This window comes from Phalacrocorax aristotelis, chromosome 4 (assembly GCF_949628215.1).
Source record: "Phalacrocorax aristotelis chromosome 4, bGulAri2.1, whole genome shotgun sequence".
Taxonomy (NCBI): domain Eukaryota; kingdom Metazoa; phylum Chordata; class Aves; order Suliformes; family Phalacrocoracidae; genus Phalacrocorax; species Phalacrocorax aristotelis.
The window spans coordinates 37,179,465-37,194,199 of record NC_134279.1 but is presented as its reverse complement, the minus strand read 5'-3'; the positions used below and the strand labels follow the sequence as shown (position 1 = coordinate 37,194,199).

The 14,735-nt window shown below is 37.7% G+C and overlaps 1 protein-coding gene across 1 annotated transcript in view; it reads left to right on the top strand.

Annotated features, from left to right (window-relative positions):
• The window catches only part of PDGFC (platelet derived growth factor C), a 138,520-nt gene that overhangs the window by 31,036 nt on the left and 92,749 nt on the right, over nt 1-14,735 (top strand). The window lies entirely within an intron of this gene.

The following is a 14,735-nucleotide window of genomic DNA, read 5'->3' as shown; positions in this document are numbered from 1 at the left end:
TAATAGTAAAACTTGGAGTTTAGCTGATGGTTTTGAGGGAAAACCTTTGAACATGGCTAGAACAAGCAAAGTTTTCAGAAATAACAAAGGTAGTGAAGTGGAAGGTGATGTGTAATGTACCACAAATTTTGGGTCATATAAATTTATGCATATGGTTGAACCTTTAGCCCTTTAAGTATGTAAACACACAAAACTAGTAATGGTTTTGAAATTAAACTTTAAGCCATTCCATTCCAGATTGGTTACAAAATATTAATCTCTATCCCTGTAAAAGCAGGGATTTAGTAAAAGAACAGGGACATATCTTTAGCACTAGAAATCTGAGTAGTGTCCATGTAATATTGTGCATGCTATTTAAATAATCCATGAATTAGTCACACATTTATCAGTTCAATGTTGCTCTACTCAAAACTTCACACTGAACTCCAAACAATGAATCCCGTAAATATTTTTCCCAAAAGCTAATATGAGAAGCCTTACCGCTTTTTAAAAAAGGAAAAAAAAAAGGAAAAAAAGGAAAAGAACCCCCCCTGCAAAATCCAGCAATAGTGAAAGGTTTATTAAGAATATTTTGAACTGGTTTTAAATTTTTGTATGCCTGTGTTAATCTCAACTTTCAGTAAAGTGCATTGTCACATTATGTACTCCATTACTTGGGATTTAGATCCAATACTGATTTGATGTGGAAAATGTAGGGGTAACTCTTTCCCAGGAAATGAAAGGGCAGGCTTTTTTTTTTTTCCTTGTCGTCTGCTCTTCTTGTGTAAGATTGTTCTGGCAGTTACACCATTTACCTACACAAATCCTGTAGCTCTATGATTTTGTCTGGTCTGACACAAATAGTCTCATGAGTCATGGCAAGCAAAAAAGAGTTGCAGGTCTGTGCCAGCTACTCATAAAGCCAATTCTCTTGCCAACTGTTGCAAAGATCAGTTCTTCTTTCACTCTGTTTAGTGGCTGCGATTGCATTCCATGTGTGTTCTGCGTGAGGATCTCTTTATAGCATCAAAATCATCCTAATGACTTCCGAACACCTGCTCCATCATCAGATAATCATCACGATGGACTATGTTAAGTTTCAGTCTTAACGAGGTGCCCTGAAAGGTGTACATCTCATAATTAAAGTCTGTAAAATCTGTAAAAACATAAAATCTGTAAAGCACAACAGATACAATAATGGGTATTTGTCTTTTTTTTGAGCTGATACTATTGCACCTTGCTCTATCTCCTAAGTAGCCCTTCCCTGAAGAGTTTAAATGAGAAGGGCCAGAAGCAGTGTCAAGGACACCTGGCTTAACCTCGCTGTCTCAGCAACTCACAGTGAACAAAACAGCATCCTTGTCACCTTTGCAGAACAAAACATGGAGTGAGTGTCTTGGTTTAATACTTCATTTTTTTGACATTTTAGAGTTAAACCTGGTGTTTCAATGTAATTTCAGGCTTGTTAAAAGGACAAGTTGCCGTGTTTTGGTTTTCTTTTTTTTAAATTTAGTGATTTGACTTTCTTCTGCAAGGAACAGGCATGATAATATCAGTGTCACCCACTGTAACAGTGCCTGTACTGTATCTCCTGCTAATCATAAAATGCTCCAAATTGTGTATACTTGACTACCATATTAATGACAAACTTCTGACTATTGAAACATACCTCTCTTGGTTTGAGGCTGTAGTTCACATATGCATATGAAATTGGAGTTAATTCTCTCTCTGAAAGATATGGTAGCACAAGATTGTGTTCTTAGTTGGCCTGCAAAACCGTATTGCACTTTGCTGGGCTGTGACTCTTTTCTTCCCTCCCTTAGCTGTACGCATGAAAGACCAGCTTTTTTTTTTAAGCTATAAATAACCTCAGACAAGTAGTTAAAAAAAACAAACAAATAAAAAAAAGACTGATCAAGCCATGCCGTGTACAATGACTGTGGACAGAGGGAACCCATCTTGGTGCCTGCTGAAGTAATCTGGAATCTTCCTTGGCCCCAGTGAATGAGTGGTCCTGCTTACGCTACTTTGGACCTTTTCTCAGAACATGCCTCTGACCAAGGAGTCCCTGCTAGTGATTCCCATGGGAAACAGAGACACAGAAAATGTTTATGGAAAACATTTTTAGCCTTAAAGATCCCAAGGGGTCTTTTTTATTAAACAAAGCTGGAAGGATAGAAGTTGACATTTAATCTTTGCATGCGTTGGCCAGCCTTAGATAGATAGTGGTGCTCAGCTCTTCTTGGTAGTGTGTTGGTGTTGACGACTTTGACCTGACTACTGTAATCAGCTGTTTCCACAGCAGGGACCCACCACGTGCATCTTAATAACAGGCCTCCTGTGGAGAAGCAGTGGTTGGATGTTCTTAAGTAATGCATTTAATCTCTGCATAAATCTGAAGTTCTGTAGATAAACATTTCAGCTAAAGAGCGTGTTAACCTCCAATGCTGTTCTCTCCTCGTGCAAACAGAGGATTCTCTCAATCTGCTTTGTGAGGGGTGTGTGTAGTGTTCCTCGTTAGCATGGTCACAGGTCCAATGCTAAGCTGTTAAATAATTTAATTTGTTTTATTTCTTCATAATGCTGTAATCTCATATATCCTCTCTCCCGCTGCTGTTTTCTCATTTCCAACAGCCAATAGCACAGAATTTGAAGGATATCCGTGTCCCTTTGTTATGCTAGATGAAGGTTTAAAAGAAAAAAAAAATCCCAAATAATATATTGGGAAATTTTGGTGTGCAATAGAGTAGTTGCTTGAAGAATTTTGAGATTCAAAACTAAATTTCTAGTAAGCAACCTCACAAAGTGCTTAAGAAGAACCAAGCTGAATTCACAGCAGGAAAAAATTCTAGAGGAAGTGTATTAGCAAGGGGTACTGTGGTGGTTGAACGTGGTTCCTATGTCTTCATATACAGAAGGATACAGACAGGGAATAAGTGAGAAGCTGAGATGGAAGGGAATGCAAGAACTGATCAGAGAGGATGTGGAAATAAGAGGAAAGGGAAAGTTTATCAGTTCCTCTCCTGTGGAAGAATGGAAAAATGAAAGAAATTATAGATACAGAGGAGCAGATGCAGAAGATGATACATACATCTGCTTGGGAAAGGCAAAATACTGGATGAACTGGGATGGCTAGGGTAAGACTGCAGCTGTTTGAAATAATTTGGTGTGATTCAGCCTAAGCCTGTGGTTAGTGTAAGCTAAAGTATTTAGTCTGGAAAAAGCAGGTATGCTGCTATACTGCAGAGCAGCCCATTGTTAGGGCCCATTTGGAGAAGATAAAATAAGCTGTACTGTGCTAAACAGGCATTTTACACATCGCTTAATACTTCAATGTCTTTGTATTGCAAATACTATTAAGCCTGCTTTTTCTCTTTTGTTTAGACGTTTCTGCAGAAACAAAAGACCAGCCAAGAATTATGAGCGGTTTGACATACATTTCAGTTATTATGTTGTTGTTATTGTGTTACTCAGTATTTTTAAACAATATGTAATTTTCTCTGTATTGTAGAACATACGTAGAAATTCTCTGAATAACACAGATTTTAAAGATGGAATACAGTTTATAATTTCCTCAGAATGTCAAATATAAACCAGTTATTCTCAGCAGTATGAAAATGTTTGGGGTTTTTTTTTTTTGGCACTAGAACATGTCTGTTAAACTTTCTCTAATGTAGACCACCTGTTGTTCCAATGTATCTGTATTTTTGCTAGATACACCTGGTATGTGGAGGAAACGTTATTGTGTAGAGTGGTGTGACATTGTAAACTTGAGCTTCCTTTCTTTCAAAACTGCTGTTTGAGATGCAGTTGTTTCTTGGCAACATTTGAATGAATCTGTATTTTTTTCAGGAACATGGGAGACACACCTAAAGTAGCAGTGACGTTTCTTGTGAGGTGTTGTGCTTTAGCCCCAGTCAACAACCAAGTCCCACGCAGCCACTTGCTCACTCCCCCCTGGTGGGATGGGGGAGAGAATTGGAAGAGTAAAAGTGAGGCAACTCATGGTTTGAGATAAAGACAGTTTAATAGGTAAAGCAAAAGCTGCGCGCGCAAGCAAAGCAAAGCAAGGAATTCATTCACTCCTTCCCATGGGCAGGCAGGTGCTCAGCCGCCTCCAGGAAAGCAGGGCTCCATCACGCGTAACGGTTACTTGGGAAGGCAAGCGCCATTACTCCAAATGTCCCCCCTTCCTCCTCCTTCCCCCAGCTTTATATACTGAGCATGACGTCATAATGGTATGGAATATCCCTTTGGTCAGCTGTCCTGGCTGTGTCCTGTCCCAGCTTCTTGTGCACCCGGCAGGGCATGGGGAGCTGAAAAAGTCCTTGACCAGTGTAAGCGCTGCTTAGCAACAACTAAAACATCTCCACATTATCACCACTGTTTCCAGCACAAATCCAAAACACAGCCCCATGCTAGCTACTATGAAGAAAATTAACTCTATCCCAGCTGAAACCAGGATATGAGACTAGCTGCTCTTGTGTAGTGCTCACATTATTTTAACGACATTTTTCTTTTGGAAGCTCTATAAATAACACTACACTGTGGGCTGAGGGGTGTGATTTAGTTTTTCTCTACCATGTTGACAATTATTTTTCTTTCTGTGGGTTAGGTCTACAGTCGAGAGATCACAAAAGTAACTACTGTAGGACAGGGATAAAGAACACTACAGTAAAGTAAGAATATGGAGACTTGAGCAAATTTCTGGGGTGTTCAAGATTTTACGTCCCAGTTGCAAGTCGTAATCTTGGAATATGGCAAAATGTTACCTCAGAGTGGACTCGTGTGTTTCTGGTCTTGAAAGGCTTCAGAATTCAACTAATGTAAACCATTCACCTACACTAGGCAAAACTTTTGGCTGAAGCATTTATATGCAAAAGATGGACTTGGAAGATAGATTTATATTTATATAAAATAACATCTAAAATTTTCCTTAAAGTTATGTTTCCATAGGATGACTTTTCTTTCAAAGCACTAGTTGCTATTGAGGATGTCATGTTGTTGTTGTGTATTTATAATGGTGATGGGGGTTTCCTATGGAGCCTATACTATATATAACAGGAAACTTGGTAACCTGCAAATACAGGCAATTATGATGCTTTCTGCCGGCTTTTCAGGTGGGACATTGTCAGTCACAACAGACTTTTAAATGCACGTTTTTCAAACTGAGTATTGAAGTATTGCTCAGTCCTAATGCCGTACATTCATTCCCATGTGAAGTCAGCTGATAAATTTATATTGACATAGTTATGGACATATGAATGAGATAATGATGTTTTATGATATTTTTTTCTTCTTAACCCATCTTTACCCATAGGTAAGAAAAATGCATGTGTAGTGGGTTTTTTAGTGAATTATTGAAAAAGCAAGTTAGTTGCTTTAAGAGCAAGTTCAAAACAGTGACTGAATTCACTAAGCACAGGATTAGGTCTTGGGATGGTGGCAACAAAAGTTCATGTAAAAGGCCTACTTTGGTCACATTAGATGCCATTTAGAACAGCAATGCTGATAAGGTTTCATAGTCAGAAATTTTCATGAATTAGTTTTTTTTTTCTTTGAGTAAAACACAGCTAGGTTATGCACCTGCAAGGCTCGGGTTTTTTTAAGCAAAACACTGATAGCTTATACATCTGCAAGGCTGGGGTTTTTTAACTGAAGTATAGCATGCTATTAATGATCAGCTCACAACTTTTTTGGTAGGATAATCTTATATTTTTAAAATTGTCTTTTAATATCAGGGGCTGGTAAATAATCTGTACTTTTAAATGGAAAAACATTTTAAAAATAGTTTGGGATTTTATTCCAACATGACTCACCTTCATATGACCCAGGTTATTTAATAATTCCTAGTGTAACCTCATATTTGAGATATTTATGCCCGTTCCTCATCTAAATAGGAGGGTGGTGTATGCTTCCCTTAAATAAAAATCTGTACCGCTTTGTAAGAACTAATGCGACCTTCCACTATAAAGTGACAGTTTTCCCTGTTATTGCTGAAGATAACAGAAGCAAACTCAGGGGCTGGAGGGTTAAGTGGAAGTGCATGTATGTGTACGTGTGTGTACAAAAAACTGTACACCTACCTGCCAGCAGAAGGGGAGAAAGAATAGCTTTCACAGCATGAAATCTGTTGTATCCTCTGGATATTTGCCCCTTCCTAGGCCAAATTCGCAGCTCGTTGTTAGAAACTGTGTGTGTAGCACAGCTACGTGGCACGTTTCAAACAATCTCTATGGCTAAGCCAGGAGTTGGAATAAGTATCTTTGGTTGTAGTTGTTCAGGGTTTGTTTCTGCATTGATTTTTTTTTTTTTTTTTTGAGTACTCTGGGGAATTCCTGTTGCCCAGTGCGGGATGTCAACTACATACAAATTGTATCTAGAACAGAACTCTGTGCATGTTCAATTTATTTTGCTGTGGGTCTCTAATGGGAAGATAACTCTAACAGCTCTACCAATTTGTACCCCTTAAAAGTGCTAAATATACCAGTAGGGCAAGAGGGAAGAAATAAATTATTTTTCCTTGTATGGTGCATTCTTGGGTTTTAAATGTGTAGTCTCCACATGTATACCTAGAGCCTTTACCTTAAATTAAAGCTTGTTTAGGGCAGGGATTGTCCATGATGCCTTTCAGAATGTATCCTCATTCTCATTGTGACTTAAAGGAGTAGAAAAAAATATTCCTAGTCAGACAGCTCCTCACTGTTTCTGTGGTTGGACATTTTGTATCTTGATATTGAATGCTCTACAGTTGTAAATCTTGGTGGTTAAAAAGTAGCTTATTTATTTAGAAGCAAGGAATTTGATGCCCCGGACTGTGCAGTTTAGGAGGAACAATCTGCTTCATAAAACGATCAAGTTCCATCTTTAAAGGCATCAGGATTTTTTGTTTTGGGTTTTTTAACTTAAATTCCTGTTAGAAGACTAGAGGGAGATGGAAGGTATGGAGGAGATGAGTAGGGGCATAAGGAAGTACAGTATAAGTTTGTTGGTGAGCTGAATTTACTTCATGAAATATTTTATTTAGGAGGCAATTCAAATTTAGAAGCCCTGACTTCAGTTCACTTGAATCTGAGAAGGGCAAGGCTGAAGCACAGTGGTAGTATTGTGTTATGGTTTCTTGATGTTGTTATCTTTATCAGAAAAAGAGGTGGAAGATGTGTGCTGTAAATCATGAAGACCACGAAAACAAAGCTTACACTAGAATCAAAAGTGAAGAATTTCTCTGAATATTTGTTCATAGGCAGATAAAAAAAATACCAAAAAGCCAAGAACCAAGAAATACAGATAGAAGATAGCATCATTTCTTTGATACCACTGGGACATGGAAATTCAATGCAAGGAAGAACTAGTGACAAGAGTGGTGTCGTAAAGGACTGTGAGGAGTGAAGTGAAAAACCTGTGAGGCCACATCGTAGCAAAGAGAGACTCTTTCAGCTTATTGTATGAAAACCAGAGATGCTGGGCAGTTGCAACTTCCCTCCCCTAAAATATAGGACTCCAGTGAGCTTGGTTTTGGAGCTAGATGCTGTTCTGACTTGGATAAAGCTCAAAGGAAAGTTGCAGAGTTATTTATAGGGAATTACGAGCTGAATACATGTATTTTAGCTAAGCAGTACCTAAGGCAAATGTAATAAAACTTAAAACAATTGAAATTGCTTAAGTTCTAAGGAAAAAGAAAATTTATTTAGGTGGGTGTGAGGAGAAATGGTAGCTAGACAGACAGGCATTCAGAGGAAAAAAATGAGAAAAATCTAATTATGAGGAATAAAGTGCAATTTGAAAAAAATGTGTGAAATTATATGGTAGTTTTCTGAGTGAAGTGGAAAATCTATTTACTGGAGGAATTCAAAGCTGCACATGCTTTTCATCTTCTGCTTTTTCTGCTTGCTTCCATTCTGCCTGAAAAAAAATGAGGGCAACTCTGTTGTTCTGCCCTCTGAACCTGCCGAGGGGCATGTTGTCTTCATCTCAGAATGTAATGACGTATTAATACTTGGCACTTCACTTTCTAAGTCACAGAATAATGCATACCTATTTAAAAAGGCCCAGAGAACTTAAGAGATCTTAAACAAATGTAGTTCATGGTGTCAGTGTTCAGCAGCCAGAAAAGGGACAGTTTATCCAGTTCATCTGCTAAATCCACCTGGGAAGAACGGAGATTGGTAAGTGGCAGATTGAAGATGCGTGCCATGCGTTGGGCTGTCTGGGTTCAGTGGCCTTGCCTGACCTTAAAACCTCACTGATTTCCCCTCCCACTCCCATTGATTTTGAAACAGTTTTTATTCCTAACGTTCAAGCTAATTTACGTGAGTACACTTCAAGGTTCTCTCTGTTTAGGGAAAACTTGAGCTAGTCACTGCAAGCGGTTTTAATTTGTGCAGTAGCTCTGTGAAAGACTGAAGCTTCCCTATTTGTGTGTTTGTTCCCACAACACTACTTTCTCCTCCTGTGGGTGCTCCTCAGAATTGGTCCTGAGTCAGCTAGTGGACCAACAGACCATTCTTGGTTTAGTTCTGTAACGTAGGTTTGTTTTAACCCTTCTGATTAGCATTGCAAGGTTTTGTCTGTTGACAGTTCCTGGGGAACTGCAGTAGGAGAATGATAATTAAGGTAGTGGCAAACTAGCAGAAAAGCATACACAAACATTTTTAAATGGGGAAAATGATAATTTTTCAGAGTTGCGTCTTAATCTTTGGAGGTTAAGGAAAGTCTTACACTATTAAATTTTTTAAAAATGATTTTAAAGAATGTTAAACAGATGATGGAAGTTGTGAATGCTTTTTTTCTTTCCTCCCTTCCCCAAGAGAGATTTAAAATAAAGACTGAAATGTGACCTTACAGAGAATTTATTTTCCCCTAGTAATGTAGTGAACTCTACATCAGCTTTCTCTTTATCAACTGTTGCTTTCAGTGAAGCTGCTGATAATCATTTAAGGATCTCATACTAGGACGGGAGTATGTAATCTGAAGAATTACTGGTTTATGTACTTCCCTTGAGATTCTAGTTAATAGTCAGCATTACCTAGCTTTCTATGTTGGCATGGATTTTAGAAATGCAGAGTGTGAGACAGTCTTCATGAAAGCAAACCCATACACATTTATGCGGAGTCCTTTGAACACCATATTACAGCATCTGTTATAAGACCGATGTTTTAGCCATAATCATCCTAAAGGAAGCAGAGTGGGGAAACCGAAAATAGACCACGTTTATTAAACACAGTTTGGAATGGTATTTGCGCATACAGCGTAGGCAGAAGAGGCAGCTGAGCATCTGTTAACCCATCCCTTCTAGAGATTTGATAAAAGATGCTGTAGAATATAAGATGGACAAATATTAAATAAAGAAAATCAGTAGCTACAAGACACAGTATCTAAAGAATGAACAGCTTTCCTTGCAGTAAAAGGCACATCTGCAACCATAGTGCTCTGGTCCCTAGGGCGCTATGAAAGAGTTAAAACTTTGTTTACTTTAAATTTATGTCATTCTTAACGTGCAGATACAGTTAATTAGAAAAATGCAAAATACTGTGCTGTTGCTCTTAGCATTCATCTTTGTTTCATGATAGGACTCATCTAATTTTCATAAAAATAACAAGATTGAGCCATTCTTCTTGTCGCTGCGATTTCAGTAGTTGTCAGCTGATTGTGCTGGGACTATGCATGATCTGAGCAAGCAGGACATCGTCTTTTTCATATGAAAACAGCAGCAGAGAGAACTTAGCGATGTCCAACCTCTCCATGAGCACTGAACCAAGTGTAGGCACATTTGAACCACTTGTTGAATGTAGTTATGCTGAAATTCACATCATAAGAAATCCTGCTTTAGAGATACTGGCTACTGACCATCCCATCTTCTAACACGTAAGATGATTTCAGGAATGCTTGAAATACCAATTCAGGCACTTATTTTATGAAAGCTCAGCAGTAGCTGAACTAATGTGTACAAACACATTTTTTCAGAATTGATAGGATAAATTTGTGCACTTTTAAAATCTGGTTAAGAAAGGCTTAGCCCCGTTTCCTACACCAAAAATACTTTAAAATTATAAATATATGCATTATTCTCTATAAAGCATTATATACATCTACTAAAAGCACAATCCTTAAAATTATGAATTAAATAATATAGCTAGCATAAAAAGCTAAGGTAAGGGTGCATTAGAATTCAGAGTCCTTAGCTGTAATATAATATGATTCTCCTACTGTCTGCTAAGTGAGCTGAAGCTTTCAGTAAAGAAATTGGCATCAGTATCCCAGTGAAGATTCCCTGTGTAGGAAACTTCCTTGCAAAGCCTATGCCTATATTAGCAACTGTTGATATTTAGATTATCCTTTTTTCTTTTTTTTCTTCTGTTTTTCAAGAGTAGTTGAGTTCACGGTCATTTGGAATAAATTATGATGTGCTTATTGTATTGTTTCAGCACTGAAATATGCACAGGGGATATTTGTATTTTCCCGTTTTGTGCAGTGCTGCCTTTAATTGCCTCTCCAAGAATATTAAAATAAGAGTTTCTTGGATGGTATCAAGTAATAAGTAAGTAGTAAAATACATGTATTGGATTAAATTACTTGTGTGCTTTTTGGTCTTATGACCTGTTAACTGGTGGAGAAAAGACATGTAATTTTGCATTTAAAGCTGTGTGTAATTTATGTTATTGCTTATGCTACATGTGTGAGCGCATACGTGGGTTCAAATCTATTTACAAATTAATGGTTCTCTATTTTTGAAATGTGAAGTTTCCTAAACAGGATGGTTAATAGTTAATGCGGAGATAGTTTGTGACTAGAACTAGGAGGTTTTGGTGACTGTTTTGACATTATAGTCAGCAAAAGTATTCAGAAGCTTTTCAGTCACAAAGGTTTTTGGATAATTTTACCAGATGTTCAGATTCTGGTAATGCTAATTAATAATTGTAAAGATGTTATTGTAAGGGGATGTTTTGTGAAATAGGTATTTAAATCATGACACAAACTTCACATGCATAAACTATACTGTTTCATTTTCAAGACTTAAGTGTTTGTGTGTTTTATACTAACTTCAAGTGGAATTATTCACTACAGTTTTTCCTGTTTTTAAGTTGGATCTGGTTACTCTCTTGTTCTGAATATCTCTGAGACTTAAGTTTCTCAGGCTTATTTGAAGATAGTTTTTTCAACAGCCTTTTAGAAAAAATGTCCACAATCTCAAAAAGGAAGGGATTAGACATCATTAAGGGTTCAGTGGACCATTCAAATTTAATTTGAACAATTTCAGGTTAACCTACCTTTAATCAGTAAAATGCTTAGGTATGCTAAGACTGACTTGTAAGACAAATATGACTGCTTATAGCAAAGCAGGAGTTACTGAAGTCAACATGGAAGTGACATTGGTGTTCCTCAAACTTCAAGGAAAAACCTTTGTCCTCCTCTCAAGATTTAATACCTGTAAATCAACCCGTCTTTCCTATATTTTTTGCACAACTTCTCACCATGTTTAAATATCATGCAGCTGAGTTTAAGAAATTGACCTTGCTTCTTTTCCATTTCGAAATATGTGATGGTTGTGTGCAGTTTGGGTAAAACCTGGATTGTTGTGAATGGCTCCTTTGTTTTAGAATATACAGAATTTGAGAAAATATTTGGAAATATAAATGTAACACTTAAATTATAAAATTTTTAATATGTCTCTAAATATATTTGTGACTCTATGGAAATTTTTGTAGTCTTGCAGGTTTTTTTAACAAAAATGTTAGAGGGATGAGCTGATACTTGCATGTAAAAACAAACACTTGGTCTTCTTGATATGTAGTTCTGGTAATGCTGTAACCCTCATCATTGATAAATCTGCAGAACAACTATTTTTTTCTCTCTTTACGTGAGACTGGCAGTCATTTTTAAGCGTTCTCTCAAGTTGGTTGAGGGGGGAAGGGCAGGGGGGGGGATGTGTTTTCAGCTTCCCAAAAGACCGTTTGGTTTTGGAAACTATTTCCTGTAAATTTTCAGGCTTCATGTTTTTAATGTAGGTTTTACAACTAATTCCTGAATATATTTATAGGTGGTAAGCTATGCCTAGGAGGTAACAGACTTCAGATACAGCTTAAGATACTGTAGTTTGTAATACTGGAAGTTACATTGGTTTGACTAGTGAGTATGACTGAGAGATCAGTGTCCCCGGGAAACTTGAGGGACGTTGCCAGGATGAGGGTGTGTGAAACACACCTCTCCCTTGAGAAATTTCATCCTTTAAGGAGGAGCATTTCTTCAAATGTAGTTGAAATAGAATGAATGACCAATGTGACTGATGATAAAAAGAGTGTGGGCTATAAGGAGATCAGTCAAGAACTGTGGAAACAAGCTGTTTGAAAGGGATTGTATTAAGGACTTTATGTGAAGGTATATAGATCAAAACTGATAACGCAACTCTAAACCTTCTAGTGGCACTGTATTTCTGTTCTTCGATTTGTCTGTAACAACCTTGTTTTAGCTACTGTGCTTGACCCAAGCAGTCAGTTAAAAATGTTTTCCAGTGTATTTTTTTTTCCTTTCAGACATAAATGTTTTGCAGATATGCTTTTTATTTCTTATTTTGGAAAGTTCTGTAATATAAATTCACTTTTTTACATAATGTTTTCTTTGTCTGATATGTGGTAAGTGATAAAGCAGCAGTGAGGCCACAGCTCTTAAATTAAAAGTTGTATGTCACAAATCATGCTGATGGGTTATATTAGGGGAATAAGCACATGTTTTAACATACACCCACAAAGAGCTCTTCCTGAGAAATTTGAAAACTGCCTTTCAGGTAGGCTACAGACCATCTAAATGAAGATGCAGCAATTGCCACTAATTGCATTTTTTTGTGACAGAACTTTTTTCTTTTTCTTTCTTAGATTTGTCAGTAACAGCAAAAACTGGTGGAAAAGGGGGAGGGGGGAGGGAAAACACAACACTCAACATTTTCAGAATTACATATATGTATGTGGTGGCTAGAACAAGGCCCACTTCTTGAGACTTCTTTCTTCAGGGATTCTTCTGGGAATTTACAGATATTTGGGAACGATGAGTAAAAATTGCAGTTATGTGGTCCAGTGACTTGGCTTTCTATTGCATGTCTTTCAAAGAGCTAATGAGAACATATCCTTCTGCAGAGTGGTGCCTTGCAGGCAGAGGAGGTAGAGCTTTCTGAAGCTGTATTACTGACTTAGCTGGAGGATGTAAGAGTTGTGGGCTCTGGCTGGAGGCAGTGGACGTGACTGGAATGCCCTTGAGGCCAGAATTACGATCCCTAACTCTGGCCTTCCCTGTTAAATTTAGACAACAGCTTAGTTTCATCCTCTAATTAGTATCTGAGATGGGCGAGTTTACTGCTTGGAGAGTGTGTGGTAATGTAGTCATTGCTTATGGTGGAAAAGAGAACTTCAGTAGTTTAGGCTAAGAATGGATGTTTGTGGTCAGGGTGCACAGGCCTGATACATTTGAAAATGGCATGCTGATCCTTACTGGCTGTAAGGAAGATGTTTATATTCACTGGCATTGGATGTGTTTATACCAAATCTGAACTTGGTGCTTCTTAACTGTTTAAATTAGAAAGCAAAATAATACATTATCATTCAAAATAACATTTGCTTTCTTCAGACTCTGGTTTCTCTGACTTCTTAGGGACATGTAGCTAATATTTAAGAGGAAAAATCTCCTTCTAAGGAGACAAGAAAAAATGAGAAAGCACTATTTCCCATGCATGTTGGCAAAGTTAGGTCTCTTCAGTGTAGCTTGATGGCAGAAAGGTTTTTGGGGTGTTTGGGTTTTTTTGTTTTGCTTTAAAGCAATGTGAATCTATGGAGTGCTTAAGTAGGATTACAAGGGCTTGATTTCCACCCTGTGCAGTAGTGTCTGGAGTCTCAGGGCCACGATTCTCTGCATGGGCTAGTTTGCCCTTCTGAGAAGTTCTTACAGGGCTCAACTACCCAAGCAGACCTAGCTTGTTCTGTATAAAAGGAGCTCGTGTATTCCTGAGAATACTTTGAACCCAGGCTCAAATATTAAGTTTGCACAGGAGACCACCACCCCTATTAGTCAAACACTTCTTGAAAGAGAAGAGTTAAGATTGTTTGTTGTCACCCTTCCCCCATTCGGAGGAGGATCTGAAATATCCTTATCTTCAAAGCTTGGAATAGATTTGAGGCAAACTCTCTGAAGCGCTGTATTTCCATCTGCACTCTTCTTCAACACCTGCATTTCTCACGTTGCTACCAATTGCTTGGTGCTGCAGTAGTAAAACTGCAGAGGTTGCAAGGCGGTGGGATTTATTTTTAATAGGTTTTGAATTAAATAATTTATTTTAAACAACTTTTGGTTAAAAATACTATAAATATTGATCCAGGGCCATTTGCCTGAAATTAATAGGCTATAAATAAAGTGCGTTTTTAAATAGATGTTTCTTAGCCTATAGTCTCTCTAGTTAGCTTTTAGGAACTGTTCATGTAGTGGCAACTAAATGTCAGTGAAGGAAGCCAAAGTCATGTGTATTGCATTTTGTTTGTAAATTGTATCTCAATTTCTTGTCAACACTGGATGTGTTTTTGTGGTTAAATAATGTGGGGGTTTTTATCATAGGCAGCAGGAAATATTTAGTTAGTTATCTGCATCCAACTGAAAAAGAACAGGCACTGTGTCTGCCCTGCCTGGGTGAAAATAGGACCAATGAATTATTTCTTTACTGTTCCTGATCTCCTTTCTCACCAGATGAAAAAGCTTAGTGCCTTGACCTTCCAATAATG